This window comes from Homalodisca vitripennis, chromosome 5 (assembly GCF_021130785.1).
Source record: "Homalodisca vitripennis isolate AUS2020 chromosome 5, UT_GWSS_2.1, whole genome shotgun sequence".
NCBI lineage: Eukaryota > Metazoa > Arthropoda > Insecta > Hemiptera > Cicadellidae > Homalodisca > Homalodisca vitripennis.
The window spans coordinates 27,390,785-27,409,111 of NC_060211.1; positions in this window are offsets into that span (position 1 = coordinate 27,390,785).

Sequence of the window (18,327 nt, forward strand, 5' to 3'; positions counted from 1 at the left end):
TTTTTGCACTTTACATTAGTGATACCAATCCAGTTTTGAATTTTGCAGCGCTGTCTGTGGTCATAGGTCGGTGACCTGTACCATCCTTCTGGATGTTGAGTTCAAGAATATGATTAGTTCGCTTAGTACTAATATGTAGATGTACTTGGTCGAATTATGGCCTGCCTCTTTTTCCCACCATATTTGCAGACACTAAATGAAATTACACATCAAAGCCAGCAAATCATTTACACCGTTTTTACGTATGTAAATTTCTCTGCAATGCCTTCTATATTCGATGTTCCACTGTAAAAAAAACGTTCAATTACCAAGACAGTTTGCTAGAAATTCATTACTTAAAAATTTAAACCCTACTTTAGAGTTTTTAATGTTAACAAAATTTCACTTTTAAGACGAAAATGGTAATTTAATATTTTAGTTTTATTTTATTGTTACATATACTAACATGGTTTATATACTGGATGCTGGTCTAATTCACGTCATTAAATTGCTAATATATACTCTGGTTTTATTTTGTTTGTATTAATTGCTTAATATTTTCTTTGAAAGTAATGTTTGATATCTAAGTTTGGTTAAAGTATAAAAAGCCCAAATTTAAGTTAGGTTATTTCAAAAAAATTAAATAAAAAATTAGTGCATTTCAAATGTATCAAATTATATTTTAAATAGACCTGAATATACTCTTACGTGAGCAAACCAGTAAATAAACGTGGTCATATGGAATTTTACTTTAGGTTTTAACAAAAGAGGCGCAAACGTTTTGTTTTTCTTCGTGTTGCTTAAGACAACTAATTAAAGCAATAGCCTCTACTTTGTTTTATCTTGAATCGTCTTATAAAGTACAGCAGTTATCCAACAAAGTAGGGCCTAATTACAGCAGTTTCAGTTGTCTAATTTGTCTCGTTTGCTCAGGCACTTGTAATTACTTCGCAGCGGAGTTGACTGATGATGAAGTAGACGAACAGACAGACAGACAGACATTGGCTGGCTCAAGGTAACGAGTGAAAGTGTTTTAATTCGAGCATGAAAGAACTAACTTAGATACGTGCAAATAACTATACTTTTATCATTAGGACTTTAATGAATAAACATACATGGTGGAAACAGGTCATCCTGTTTTGATAATTGCTTAATACGAGTTCTAAATATCTCGTAGTTCTATTTTTTTAAGGTTATTTTTGACGATGGAAGGATTGTGAAGGAAACAGGATTTTTCCGGACATTTGTCATCGTTCAGTGAAACAAGAAATTAGTAACACTACGTTTCGAGATCTGCAATCTGATCTCTTCTTCAGGTAATAACTAACGAAATACATATACCTATATATGTATTAGGTTAGTTATTACATGAAGAAGAGATCAGATTGCAGATCTCGAAACGTAGTGTTACTGATTTCTTGTTTCACTGAACGATGGCAAATGTCCGGACAAATCGTAGTTCTAAATAAGAGATAGATTCATTGAAGATAGACTCGTAGGCTTTTAGAAGAGAGACTTGAGGGATGTTTCTAGTTTTACACGATGAATATTTTGTTATATTCTCAATTCAATTGTGAGTAACTGCCCAACAAAGGACAAGTCCCATGAAGATTCTCGGATGAGAACATGTTCTTTGTGATACGTGTTGGTAAAGGAATAAGAAATAAAGGATAGGTTTCTAGATTAATGAATGAGATTTCGATTTAGACACTAATAATTTCTGTTTTTCAAAGATTATTATTGCCTATTAAAATATTATTGGCTGAGCATTAGCAAATCCTATCACTCGAGGGGCTGGAAAAATTTAATTTCTGTCTGTCTGTCTGTCCTCATGATATCTCAGAACAAACTAACTTACAGACTTACACTTTTGCATGAAGCGTCATATTCCATGGGTGGGTTTACTGAGCGAACATCTTTACATTGGTAAGGCATTGGTGAAACTTTTTACATTTGGTTTTACATTGTTTTGGGAACCAAAAACAAGAAATTGGCAGAATAAATCAATTAGAAACTAACTGAAAATTTTGTATGCAACTACAGCGTAGGTACGCGACTCATGGTGTAGCTACTCTTATTTTGTTCAGTTAATGATCATTGCTACAAAATAGTGTTTCCTGGCAAATAAATAGGTTAAACGTTTCTAATTCTTTCTTCGTATTCGTATTAAAGCAGTTTGGAATATCGGTGCCTAAACTGTCAATTTGTGAATTGCGATATTAAACATTGTTAAAATACTCTTGTACGATATAAATCTATGACTGACCCCTGGTTAACTGAATTGTACAATTTTTGCATAATCCAATAAACATTGGTTAAATTTCTTAATATACTTCAACTATTTCTATAGTGTAAATCGCATGGTATTTATCATTAAATCATATAATTAATTTTAAGCATCATAACAGTATTTTTACATTTTCCATTATTTTATAATTTATGCTGCTATACATTTTACATTAATCACTTTTAAAATTATTTCTTTTACACTAGGATTAATAGTTCAACAAAACATAGTATCCAAGGAAAATATTGGAGGAGGCTTACAATATGCTATTAGGAGTGACATAAGCTCCTCACTGAGCGACGTAAAGCCAGGAGGAGCCAGTAAGGAGTCAGGATTTACTCCCAGGATCCTGATTTACAGTTGCTGTTGCCACAGCTCTCGTACTGTACAATATACAGTAAATATGTAAGCAATAAGTACCATTTCCAATGGTTAGAGATATACATTCTTACTAAATATATATATATTTTGCAAGCAACCATAGCGTAACAACGTAACACGTAGTTTTGCGTACTACTATTATAATAGTATTACTAACAGTAGAGTAAAACGTACTCTAGTAGGTACATATATATTTACCTATGTTTTATTTATTTTTACCAACATTTATATGTATATGTGTGTGTGTGTGTGTGTGTGTGTGTGTGTGTGTGTGTGTGCGTGTGTGTGTGTGTGCGTGCGTGTGCGTGTGCGTGTGCGTGCGTGCGTGCGTGCGTGCGTGCGTGCGTGCGTGCGTGCGTGCGTGTGTGTGCGTGCGTACCTGCTAGAGTAAGTTTTACTCTACTGTGCGTATTATAGTAGTAGTACGCCAAACTACGTGTTACGTTGTTACGCGTGCGTGCGTGCGTTGTTTGCAAAATTTCAAATTCATACCTCATTTAAGTCCTAAGATGTGTGTGTGTTGTTCGGGTAGACACAGAATCATACAGAAAATACATTTTTACATCCCCCAAGTAGAAAAAATAGAAACTTTACTAGCCAACTGAATGTTAGGCTTCAATGACGCTCAACCAAATCCCATGAATGAAAATTCAATTCCATAGAACTCATAATTTTCTATGTGCAAAAGTTTTAAGAATACTATATTGACTATTTCCCGAATAATCGTCCTAGGTGGATGTATTTCTCTTTCTTTTTTTGAAATTTCACTGTATGTTTATATTTAATAAAAAACTTATTAGAAACTTTACATTTTTTCTATTTTTATCTCTAATCTAGTAATGTCATTAACATGTTGTTTCTCAGATTATTATGACAGCCCCAAATAAACACTTTGTACCAATCTGACATATGTACAAACTTTGTAATGCCGAAGATAGCTTTTAAAAGCCAGACTTTTAAATCTATTTGTTTCATTTAAATACCCAATGTGTACACTTTTCGCTAGTGTATTAAAGAACTGTATCTTAATCACCACAGTTAACTAGTTCCACACTGTATATTAGGCTTAAGCATTTTAAAATTATGATTTACTCAAGACAAAATATCTCAATTAAAACAAAGTGAAAACGTACGTATATTATGAGATGTGCGGTTAGGAAATCCAGTACACTTTAAGCAGCAGCTGGTACCAAGACAGTATAAATCTAGATTATCAGCGCCGGGTCTCCAAATGGTGCCCGCAAGTCTCCCGGGCCGCCCTCTGTCTCTAGTGTTAAATTATTACGGCACATTCTTGAACGAACAGTGCACTACAGCAATTATACAGAAGGACTCCAGGGAAGGGATCTTTGAATCTAAGATGAGTCTTGACGCTGAAACCGCTTTCATAAATATATTTATTACATTATTAAAATTATTTATGCCAGGAGATACCATAAAATATTTAAATACATGCAAGGAAAAGTATTGCATGGATCTAAATAGAATAGAACTTTTTATGTGTAGTGGACATTTTTATGGACCTCAAATATTATACGAGCAAAAAGTATCACACAATGTCCAAACTTTCCAAGTTCCGATTACCAGGAAAGATAAGGGAGCTACAGTTAAAGTGTAACACGAATTTTAAACAACATTGTGTAAGTAATATCTTAATCAGTGAATTGACAATCTCATGCCTTTCAAAATAAAGTTCGATGCAGCATAAACACTGCCTAGCTAGTAGCATTAGCATTGGGGGGTCTTGGGTTCATTACAAATTATCTAAGAATGACTTGCGGATATATATTTACAGTGTAAGTACAGTGATCAAATTCTGTTCTGTTTTTTTTAACTAAAAGGTTGTAAAAATGATAATTTTGTGTGTACATAATACATGCGTTCAAAATATTTTTAAAAATTATCTCGTATTAATTTTAGAATAAAATAAATTCATGAACAACTATGATCCTCTTGGAAGGTGGTTTCGAGAAAAAGCAATATTTCTGTTTTAGAATATGACTTTCTTAAAATGTTTCAGCCTTTAAATATTCTAATATAAAAAACTAATGTAACATTAAAATTCTTAAGCAAAATTAAAATATTTCATCTGACTTTATTACTCTGTTAATTAAGTTTTTTTATTTCGCATCGTCATATAATATGGAAGTACTATTACCATGTACCTGTTAGAATACATGTGAAATATAACCCTAAATTCAGAATGCCTGTAATTATTCCTAATAGCTGATGTTTGAGATTTTTACTTCATTCAGCACAATATGTAATGAAATTTGGATGTTTTACAAACAACCACTAATGATTGCTACAAATACAAGCCGTTGACTACAAAACTGTCTCAACACTACTCTAAATCACTCAAGGGGTTGGAAAAATTGCATTTTTGTCTGTCGGACTGCCCGCATGATATCTTGGGAAATATTTTACGTGTATTCTTGAAATTTTTGTGTACAGAAAAAGATTAATTCTTTAGCAATGCATTGCCATCCATGTGATTTGGCTGAGCGTCATTGAAGCCTATCACTCAGTAGGCTAGCAAAATTTATTTTTTCTGCTTGGGGGATGTAAATATGTATTTTCTGTACGATTCTGTGCCTACCCGAACAACATCTCAAGACTAAAATGAGTTATAGAATTGAAATTTTGCAAGCAACCACGGAGAAGCCTGTTACGTAACACTTAGTTTCGCGAACTACTACTAAAATATTATTAGTAACAGTAGAGTAAGCCATACTCTAGTAGGTACATAAATATTTAGTAAGAATGTATATCTATAACCATTGGGAATAATACTTACTATCTATATATTTACTGCATATTGCAGTGCACGAGAGCTGTAGTAACAGTAACTACAAATCAGGATCCTGGGAGTAAATCCTGACTCCTTACCGGTCTTGGCTTTACGTCACTCCGTGAGCAGATTATGTCACTCGAGATAGTATATTGTAAGCCTCCTCCAATATTTACCTCGGATACTATATTTATTCATTATTTGCATGCAATAATAAAATAATCCACTAATGAAATAAGTTTGATAAATTTATGTATAGTCAAAAGTATTGTTAGAATTTAATTAAAATATTTACTTCAGTAATTAAAAAATCTGTTATGTCAGTTACCCTCCTAGTTACTACTGTTAGGTCACAAAACTTAACTCGGAGTATTGGTTGATTTTTTTCTACTATAAATAGACTTAAATAAATTAAATAAATACTAAATATTGTAAAATTTAGGTTACTATTTTTTTGCTTATTTTTTTGCTTTATCAAATGAATTTGATTATTTTTTATTGAAACTAGTAGCAATTTATTTAAACAAAAATTACGAATACTGCTTCGAGACAATATTACTCACGATAGTTTCAACGTTCAAAAATATTATGTTATGACATTTCAAAAATCATTCATCTCTCACTTATCGTAATTATATATGCTACTTATAAATCATTTGTTTATATTTAATACAAACAATTTCAAATAATTTCCTTTTTTACTATCAATACAATGTTGTCGATAGTTCATTTTTTATGTTAAATTAATTTGGAATTAATCCACTTTCAATACATTCATAATTTTAATCAACTTACTTTAAAATCGAATTATTATATAAATCTAAATTTATATCCCTTCCCAAAAATTTTAAAGTTGTTCAAACAAAACTAATAATTCCTTTGCTTATATTTTACTATCAAAAATATGTTTAATCAATACAGTGATGAGTGTTAATAAAACGAGAGGAGTACAAGCAAGAAGGCTGTAACAACATCGATGAGAACCACCCCTTGCGTCGCCTGCCACATCATCCTTCTTCTCCACTTTGAATGGGCTAGTGAATAAACTTAATTAAATTTGTGCACTGACCCAAACAATTTTTCAATCCCCTTAAACCAGAGCTTGGATACCAACAATCCAACTTTTGTTAGTCTGCAATAGCCCCAGAGTCAGTATTTTCCTTTCTAAAGCCCTTTTGATAACATTTCTGTAGCGAAAAATACACGTTTTTTTGTGAAACCCAATCTTGCTATGTCACCAGAATTTCACACTTTCAACTGTACCAATTCTAATTTTCCAGTAAGACTGTCAGCGTTTAACCAAAATTTTCACTTTTCAAGATATAAGGTATTTTATTAAGCAATTCAATAATTTTTCAAAATCCTGAATACGTATATATTTGATGCAATCAACAATTGTTTACAACATCCAAAACTATCCAGCACAATCACCCATGAGTATGTTGTTCTGCTTACTATGTGGCACATCGTCATTGAAATATTAATATAATTCTACAGTTACAACCTAAATCAAATTTTGTTTTTTATATTATAAACAAAAATTATTATAATTAAATAATATCAAAAATAAAATTAAAAACAATATTGGCCAATCAATGTAAACAAAGCAAAACCAGAGTACCTATTAGCTATTTATTTAGTGTTCTATAATCCAGTATCTAGTCTACAGTTGTATACATAATAATAAAATAAACTTAAAAAATATTTTGTACAATAATAAATTGCAGTTTTCGCCGTATATAACTAACATAACATATAGAATTCTAAAGCGGGGTTTAATATTGTAATAGATCAAATTCTAGCAAACTGTCTTAGTGATTGCAAGTTGTTTACAACGGAACCAACAACGCAGTTAGGAACATATTTGGGGGGTCCAGACAACTGATATTTTCCCGTAGTGGACAGAGAGTAAGGCCCCATTGTTGTTCCTTAAAAATTTCTTGGCCCGTTTCTTTGATAAGGGCGATCTTTCAGCAGTACATGTCAGTAATACTGAATTATTTAAATAATAATAATCGTTTACTAAAAAAGTATTTGAAAACATTGAAAATTTGGGGTGGGTCCGGACCCTTTGAATCCCCTAGCTGGTTACTTCCTTAAACTGAACATCGATAATCATAGCTCGTACGTAGAAAACTGTGATGATATTACCAAGTTTATTACCAAGTTGCTTGCTGTGAATTTTAAAGTAACGATAATTTTATAAATAGTCCTATTTATAATCCAACATCATAAAAAATGTATATTTGTATGAGTATTTTAAACCATTGTAAAACTTAGTGCAGGGTTTTCCTTGAATTTTTTACATGAATTACTAGTAATTCATTCGTTACAGCCCACTGACTTTATAAAGTTGTGCGGTATTTCAAAATCTCTAACTTTTAGTAAGCCACAGAAAAGAAGCTATGCTATATAATCATTCCCCTCTAGATCAATAAAATTTAATTACCTTACCTGAGTTAGTCAGCGCCTGCCTTATGCCATCCATCAGTCCTGGGACAGAGTAATTACAAGTGTCTGAGTAAGCGGGACAAATTACACTCGCGGAGTAATTAGCTTCAACTAAACGCTTTCCTTCAGGAACTCACAACAAGATCTGTCAGACCTAGCAAACAAGCTGCTAATCTAAAATTTGTGTTAACGTAAGTCGACATATTAACTTTTGTTTTACTTCCATGGTAAAAGTTTACAGTCACAAATTATCCTACACTTAATGATTCATAGTGCTAAACTGAGATTTAAACACTTTCAGGAGAGATCTTTCTGCACACCATTGTCGGAAACGGTAGTAAGAGAAATGAAATAAATTTTATTGCATTTGTATGGCAAAAAAGGGTTTGATCTACACTTTTATTAAAAACGTTTCTCGTTCTATATTTTCATCAAAATTATATTAATTTTTTTCCAAGGTATCCTTTGGTATTGAAATTTTTTCCTTCATCAATATCATTCAATAACAAAGTAAGTCCATATACTTACACTAGCAGTTGCCCGCGGCTTCACACGCAATTTCCTGTTGAATAACATTACACTACATTTAAGTACTCTTTTTTATCACATTCTAAACATTCCTGAGATAATTGATAGCCATTCCTTCGTGAGCCTCTTGGGCGCATTATGAAAGTGTGTACCATATTTCCTGCCTCTATCTTTCGTGGTTTTTGTTAGGGGTTGATATGTTATTCAGTACAATTAATTTATATGGATGAATCTCGATAAACTAATTAGTTTATAAAGAATCAAATTCAGTCTGTTAAAATTAATTTTCTGTATAAGATATTTCCAGTATTATTGTGGAGTTTGTCTTGTGCTCCGATCAAGAAAATGTATCAATGAAAACCAATTTCGAGCATAAAGTGTCTTCTTTCGGCTCTTTCCATTTACCTTCGATCTAACCAAATTTGATTACCTTATGTGCAAACATCCAAGGTTTTGTACAATTAGGTAGGTTTTATAACAGCGTTTAATGGTATTTTCATTGCATTCGAAAGTTTATTGATCATTGGTACAATATAAATTTTAAATTAGGCAATAACTTCTTCTATGCAATCTGCATGACACTACTGATCGAGCACTTCACAATAATAATTTTCTAAATTTAAAATGTAAACAAATGTTTCTGCCTCTTTGATGAACTTCAGCTGAAAGTATTAACAGCTTTTAAGTACCAGTTCACTTTGTATTACGTGTCGTAGTGCAGCTGGATCGAAGGTAAAAGTTCCAAAATCAACAACAATAATTTATAAATAAATCATTAATTAAATAAACAATTTAAATTGGGCCAAATTGTAAATCTAAACCATTCTAGAATCCACCTGAAGACACACACAAGACTTCATCAAAATCGGTCCAGCCGTTTAGGAGTTGAGTCACATACACACAAACACAAGAAATATATATAAAGATACTTAGGGGAGCTTAAGGTATCGCCATAACTAATGCGTAAACACATAAAACTTAGTTTCAATGATGTTTTAGTAGGCTACGTCGTTTCATAATTAATTTCTGTTATGAGCTCAAGTAAAAGTTTGGGGTTTTTCCTTTCTCTATTTCACTCAAAAGAAATGCGTTATTTATATAGACAAACCATAGAATACATCAAGTTATAAAATATAGTAGCGAAACATTAAAATATAGTAGACAGGAAATACATGTAGATGTTTTTAGTTCATCAGATATACGAGTATATTGGATAAAAAAATATATAACTTCTTTTCCAAAAGAATAATTTTACAATATTACTGAAAGTATAAATTTTCTATGATTAATAAATTCTCATAAGAGCTCTTATTTATCATTGTTAATATTAGGTTTTATAATGTATTGTTATATAATGCTCATACCTTGTATTTGACAAGAATTCACTATTTACAATTTTTCAATTAATTAAAATTGTTTGCTATTTACTAACAATTTTTTTAATTACTTCATAGTATTAATGTACTTATGTCACAATAATACATCCTATAATTTTAAACGTATAGCTTTATTGCGGCTCCATTTAATAAAGCTGATACTGTTTTGTTCCTAAAAGAATTTTAATAAACTTTGTTTATAATCATGGACGCATGCGAGACATATTATTAAAACAATAATGTTTTAATCAAACGACAAAATTGTCAATAAATATTCGCGCTTATTTAATAATTCAAGTTGCCTAGATTAACATTTCGGACAGTTTAATATTCAAAGCATCGCTCCAGGCGAATTCTTGTATCTTCAATTTTTAGCTCCATCCAAGCAAAAGAACGAAGCTATTTTCTTTGTTTATATTTTCAGAAGCGTACCCCAGGGGTAAAGGAAATATTGCGTAGGGTCCACGCAACATTTTCAAATGAAGGGGAAGAAACAATTTACACATTATAATTTTGTATTAGGTTAATAGTTTATATTCCAAATTTATTGATAAAATGTATTTATAAAGTATAGCAAATAGAGTTTATAAATTCTTGAATCAAAATTTTAATATGCCCAATGAACTATAGATTTCGTTTCCATGATGAGAAAGGAGAATTTTAAATATACTTTCAGTGTAAATTGTTTTAATTGCGTTAGTTTTTAATTTTAAACAATGTGTTTGGTCAAATTATAAAACACTTAAATTTGACTTCAATGAACGCATGATTGATTGCAATAATGAGGTTATTTGTTTCGTAATTCACAATCGTCGTTAACAAAAAATATTTTAACAAGAGAAATGTCAAAATAATGTATCGTTTTATTTTATTGAAATTTTGGGTTTTTAGAATTTTCTCATTCCTATTCAATGAGATTCAATCATTCATTCTCACTTATTCAATCAACCGAGGTAAATCTCAGGTTTTTCACAATGTGCAGCATTTATTGCTCTATAAATTCATTCATTTCTTCAACAGTGATCACAGTTTATAGCATTTTATGACCCACTGTGAACGATGCCGTATATAAAAACACACTCATAAAAGGGTCACACTCTGAAGCCCTTATCAAATTTGATCTGTTCTAGATTATCTTTCCTCGTTTATCACAAACTGTTCCTCAAATGCCTCTTTGGTTTTATTACCATCTGTTTCAATCAATGTACGTTCAAGGGCTATATTACGTCATTTGCAGATAATACAGCTTTATGCTACTAATGATAGGAATGAAATTGAAATACAAACAAAGGATGATATGTGTAGTCTTGGTTTTTGGTTTTGTAAAATAATATGGTCTTAAATGCGAAAAAAAACAAAACACATAAATTTTAATTTAAGATATAAAAGCATTTTTTAGAGTAAAATATTGTTTCAAAATGTCCTAATTGCTTATGTGACGAGTTTGATTTGTGTAACTGTAACTGTGTGTAACTGACTGTAAGGACATACTGGAAGATGAGTATAATTATATTTGGGAGTATTTGTTGATAGGGACTAAGTTGCAACAAAACATATTGCCAATTTAAAATAAAAAATTAATAGTGTATTAAGAGTTTTATATTTTGTAAGAAATATGTCTGATGAGGCTATTTTAAAAATGCTCTATTTATATCTCATTCAAAGTAGGCTTCATTACGGCATAACTAATTGGGGAGAAACATATCTTACAAAACTCAAACCTTTATTAACTATACAAAAGAAATATATTCGAATTGTTTGTAAAACGCCTTCTTTACCACTTTTCCAATACTTCATCGTATAAATATGTATGTTTTCAAGGTTATGTGCTTATTTTTTATAAAAAGTAGGAACTGTGCTGCAATTGTAGGCTACATTATAGACAGAAATTACGAAACACAGACGGTTATTCCGTCCCAAAGCCCAATGTTACTTATTTTACATAAAACATTTTGTTACCTAGGACCTAAGTTTTTTAATATGATACCTCCTAAGTTAAGGAGTGTTAATAGTGTACAAGTGTTTAGTAAATAGGCCTATGTTAAGGATTGGATTATGTGTAGAACAATTAGAGCAAGTTTTCTTTTATATTGTGCGTTAAATGCTGAAGTGTAAACCTGTGAAAATGTAATCCTAACAAAAACGAGTAAGTTAGTTTCTAGGTTAAGTTTTAAATAGTAGCTTACCTTGATACAGTATTCCAATTACACAAAAGTTTATTCACTCACACAAACACAACTACATGTCATATAAATCACAATAAACACATTACAAATATAAACACTTTAACACAAACACACACGCACGCGCACACACGAACCTAAGAACAACCACGCACTGAAGACATTTTTAACGACATAAGATTTTATTGGTTTGCATTGTTGTTCGTCAATTAATTAATCTAGGTCAGCGACCTCCCCTCCCTCCCCCGCCTGAGCTTATCTATCAGCTGTCCGGTCTGCTGGCACGGGGATGGTAATGTTTGGGATGATTATGTATTTCATTTGTATATTATTTTGCCAGCCGTTAAAATAACTTTAGATTTTGTCATCCAATCAGGCTAGGTCTGGGAGATTCCTCTATATTCTATTTATTGTTGGAAATTTAACAGAGAATGTGATTTTTTGTGTTATTAGGTAAGATTTTATTTTTATGTACAAAGTGGTATTTCGGGTTGATATGAAATTGTACATTTTCATGTATATTTGTAATAAATTAGAGGAATAAATAAAGATTATTATAATTGTTTTTATTAATACTATTATTTATTTTCAAATACAACAAGATTTTCACCAAAAACTCGTTTCAAATTCAAAAATAGTTAACGAGCGAGTAAATTCGAAAACCATATTTGCTGTATAATAAATACGGTATGATTTATCTCTTCAATCGATGCAATCTCTTGTAAAACATTCACATTTCTATGTACAATTCCCATTGTTATTAAAAATTCAACTTTCCACCAAGTGTTGTAAAGAACAAGTTCTATTTCTCTAAAACTTTGCAATAAATTGTAAGGATATTTCACGCATTGGTGCATACATTTTCACGTAATTGTATTGTGCAGTTTCGAAATTTAGAGCAATCTTGGATATCTTCAGGGCTCTGATATTTATATACAGAACTAAATTTGAAATGGGAAATGTTTGCCATCCTAAAATACTAACATTGTCTAGTATACTGAATTTGTTTGTTTTTTTTTTTTTTTTTTTTTTTTTTTTTTTTTTTTTTTTTTTTTTTTTTTTTTTTTATGCTCTGTGACAAATAGATAGGTAGGTATACTGTGTTATAACTTTAATTGTTCTTATTATGTGTTGTCATCAATTGCTTTTCATCACTGTCTTTTATATTATTATTACATAATTTCGTGAAAGTTTCTGAATTTTGTTCTCATAACACTTTCTTCTAATAAAGAAAAATTAATTGGCCAATTCAACTAATATTGTAACTTCCAGTACACAAATGATTACACTTCACGTTTTTGTAGTTAATACGCAAAATTAATGATAAATGGCAAATTTTAGGTCAAAATTTTAGATCAGATTTTAATGTTCATTATTTAATTGAATGTAGGCTACATAGAATATATAGAATGTAGTAATAATCAATGAATTTCCAGTATTCGTCCCAATTTGTAAATTCATATTAAAACATTAAAATCTCATCTAGTTCTCACAAATAAAAAAAAACAAATATTTCCTTCATTTAGTGTAATAATTGATAAACGGGAAGATTTAAACACAATACTTAAAAAAAACTTACTACAAAAAGTTATTCTATATAAGTAGTTGATCGACTGTTTTAATTCCTGTTAATGTTCAATGAATTCTTCAGTAAGCTTCCAAAAATGCGTACGTATTTACTCGTAAATACGTCTTTATACTCGTAAATTTAGTCGTATGACTGTGTCTTCTTAGGTACTAGAAAAAGAAAATTAGACTAACATTTCTCACATCTGATTGATTATTACCTGAGATGTTTTCTCCAGATTCAAACATCAGTGGGGATCTATGATCAGTATTTATTCTTTACTCTACCCCTACTATCCAATAACAAATAACTCTATAGACTAAACCTAATTAATACAACAAACAGGTGTATAACATCAGTCTACTAATCATACAAATAGTTTAAAAGAAAAGAATACTGGAGAAGATTGCCAATAGCACAGTGCAGCGGGTACAACGGTTATCCCAAGATAACCAGATCAAACAACGTCTAGCGTGGCTGCTGCTAGGATGGGTGGCCGCTGAGCAATCCTGTCCTTGCATGCAGCCCGCCTGCCCGGCCATTGGTGGTTCGGAAGCCACCTTTAAACCGGTGGTCTCCAGGTTAAATTTAGAGAGGGCCTCTTAGCCCTAACTTCGCCTGGTAAAATAAGACATCTTTACTTTTACTTTTCTGTAAAATTAAAAAAATAATCTCTATCATTTTTGACATGTTATACGAGTATTAATATGTTTCTATGAGGCCAAACAAGTTAAATAGTTCAAGGAATTATTAGCGTGCGCTACAGGGGATGTGACATCCTACGCCGAGTGACGAGATGTTTATACAGGAGCGAACCTCTCTTTGTCCTGCGATGAAAGCAAACATCCAAAGTTGAACCCTTTATCATTCAAAATAGTCTCTATGGATCTGAATAAGTGAGAGGCATAATCCAATAAAACTTAACAATGACAAAATAAAGTTATCTATGTTAATGACTTGTTCTTATTCGCTGTACGATAGAAGTTCATTAACATTCTAATTTTCTCATTAATAAAATAAATACATTGGATTTAAAATACAAAAATAGTTTGAATTCGTTATTTGGAAAATAGTTTGTAATCTGGGTGTTTCTCAAACCATATAACACTTCTTAGTAATGTAGTATAGGATTCAAAATAATGATATATCTTTCTATGAGCATGAACATTCTTCATTTAGGGGCTACAGGGCTCTACAATTAGCGAACAAACATTATTGCTTCATTATCTTAACTTCACTAACCAATGAACATTACAGGGTTCGTCATCTGGAGTAAAGTCAATGTAAAACTATATTTTAGCCTTAAAAGTACGTGGGCTAGTTTTTGGAATTACCGTTAACCTTGACTAGACACTTTTTATAATGAAAACAGTTTTTTATTAAAGGAACTATTTTTTATGAGTTGTAAATTAAAATGTCCCGGTGTCGGTTTAAAACTACTGCGGTCTTAATCGCTATAACGAAAACCTGTTTTTAATGGAGTTTGAGGAGAATATATTTGGTAAATAGCATTACTGGATATATTTTTGTGAAAAATCTTATTTCTATGTGTAGAATATATTACGAAGGTTTTCACATGATTTCATAAATACCCTCAGTATAAAATTCAGTACCTTGTTTAAGTTTTTTATTGACGATGGATGATTTGAAAGGACAACAGGTCTTTTGACATTTGCCGTCATTATTATGTAACAAAAGAACATAACTTCCTTTTATGTTACACCAAAGAACACCTCGTCCTTTTATGTAACATGTCCGTGCAACATGTGTTGCGTAGTGCACTTGTTCAGTGCAGTAATAGTATTTGCGATCATTCTCGCCAGTCTGGACTTACAAGTACATATGCTTGTTTTATACGTAACATTTGTTCTGTTGTCAAGTTAGACTCTGGCAAGTTCCCACCACATTTTCATTAGTTTTTCATTGTTTCTGCATGCTTAACCCTATTTCTTAAGGTATTTTGACACTTGAAGAAGAGGGTACATCCCAATCCTCGAAACTTCGTGTTCTTTTTGTAACATAAAAATGGCAAATGTCAAAAATCTTGTTATCTTTTTAATTTAATACAAGAAACACAAAAATACTCTCCATTCCAATCTGCCTCATTCCGATATACTAACCTGCTTTATGGCGCCTTCTGAAGATTCAAAAGGTTTCATAATCTATGACATAAATAATAGGAAGAGCTAATAAGCCGAATTAGTTTAACTCAGATGTATGAGGCGATAAAAATTACCCATCCGGTTTCTCCGAAAGTTTAGGGTCATAACTTAGGTTCATTAAACCACTAACTGCTTGAGATCTCCAATCGCTGCATGTAATGTAAATGCGCAGTCAAATCTGATTACTCAGAACCTACGCCGTTTATGTTTGGAACATGTCAAGAGGAACATAATGAGAGAAGAGGAAGTTGTCACTGATGTTACCCGAAATATTATGGGTGTGAAGCTCAACACTGATGTTGCCTGTGCTGATAGAAGCTATCAGCACTGATGTGTTCTAATAACTAACTGAAGTTAGTTTTAACTACTTAGTTTTCAATTTTTATTTCATTTACATCACCAACATTTTACTAGTGTAAATTGATCTGATAACGCTAATGTATTATATTGGCTATGATACGTAATCTTGTGTTCATATACTATATGGTCATCCAAATATTATATAATTCATTACTCCATGGATTTAGGCATACTTAAATTGGCTGTATGAAAAATATAATTGTGGCAAAATTGCAAAATTACTTCTCTTTAACCAATTCTAGAAAATCTTTAAAACTAAGATAACGTTTATTGTAAAAACAAACTGCACATGTGTTGACAAAAACTTGGTAAGTTGAATGGCTGTTTAGTAAATCCGTAGCTTACGAGAGGAATGCGATTGGTTCTCTGGATCCTCACAAAAACGATAACAGAAACTGCCTCTATCGGCTTAGCCCGGATTGTTCCTCATTTCTCACTACATTGGAAAAACATTATCCAATGGAGCATATAGTAAATCAATAGCTGGATTTGCGTGATGGAATCTGCCATATGGACAAAATAATTTATGTTTATAATTTAACATGTGATTGTTATTATCGTTGCAATGTTTATAAAGTTCTGTTTTAACCTACGCCTTGAAGAAAATATTAATACACTGCTATACTAATATTGAATTACAATATTTATCAGATTATTACTTAACTTAACATGGTGCCGAAACCCAATCGTAATAAAAAGCTGAGTTATCAAGAAACACAACTTTAAAGACACACAACAACAATTTCAAACCAGAAATGGGCTAGTAGAGGAGGTGATGGAGATGACAGATCGATGAGTCTGGAGCCACCTAAACCTGTCATCATCAACAACGACATTGAGATGGCGACTCGTTGGGAGCTTTGGCTCAGCAGTTTTGCTGAAGCTACTAATTTATATTCCAAAAGTGATTAAAACAAGTCGTTACGTTCATGGCCACCATAATGGAGCATTCCATGAATATTTATCACTCTTTCAAATTCTTAGGTGAAAATGTGTTAGATTTAAATGGTACTATATCTAAGTTTCACAAATATTTTGTAAAGAAATCCATCATAATATACGAGCGATTTCTCTTTAATAAACTGAAAAATCAGAAAGGGAACATTTAAATGACTTTAGGATAAGAAATATCATACTGGACAATAAAAGACAATTTGAGTGGAACTTTATGGACATTATTTTGTCAACTTTCTACTGCCATAGAATCGAAGGTAAAGAACCCCGCAGGTTAGCAGAAGGAGTATTTTACAACTAGCTGACATATTTTAAAGAAAAATCACACATTTATACGATAAAACACAGAGTTCTTATCCGAATTGCAAGAAAATCGTTACCAATGTACTGTAGGCAATGTAGGTGGTGATGCATACAAAGATGTCCTGTCCGGCATTCCATACGTCCGGTCGACAGTTCTTGAGAAGCTCTGGACAACGACCAAGAGATAATCGGACACTCTGAAGTTCCACTGCAACGCTTCGAGCATGTTGAATTGAACTCTGCCAACGAGCAGAGTTGAATGCATTCTTTACATCTAGGGCGACCAACGATATTAGCAGCTGAGCCTGATGATAAGGTTCATCGGCGCGCCGATCACTTCCTTGATAGCAGTCAAGGTAGAGTGGCCGCTTTGAAAGCCGTGCTGCCGGTGTGAAAAGTCCCTGGCGGGTTCGATGACACTCTGCAACCTAACTTCAGCATCATCTAGTAGAGCTTACTCGCCGTGTCGAGATACAGAGTGGCCTGTACGCCGACGGGGAGTCCGGGTTGCCCTTGCCTTTACTGTTCCAGATGGCAATGCTCTAATTTTGGTCCCCATTCCTCCGAGTCTCTTGGTTATCAGCCTGTAGTCCTTCCTCCAAGAATCGGAATACACATCCTGAAAGCTCTCTCCAGCACCTCTCTTTGCTCAGGTGGAGCGCCTTCTTTGAGGCTTTATGCTCTGCCGACCTAGCTGCTGCTTCAGGTGCACCTTCTTTCTAGCACGCTGAGCTCTTCTTCTATGCATCACAGCTGTCCTCCTGAGCTCTGTGATCTCGACCGTCCCTCAGTATGCTTGGCGATGATCTCGGTAAGGTTTCCACCGAGGCGTAGATGAGTCGCAAGAGAGCTGTATCAGTCCCATGGTAGAATCTATAAGAGATTTCACCCCCATCCTGTGTGTACTTCAGGCGAGCTTTCACACTAACCTCGAGACGTCAACTTAGCTCGACGCTGAATTTTTCCCTGTCCATCTTAGCCGTATTCCAAGTGGTTTCGGGTACT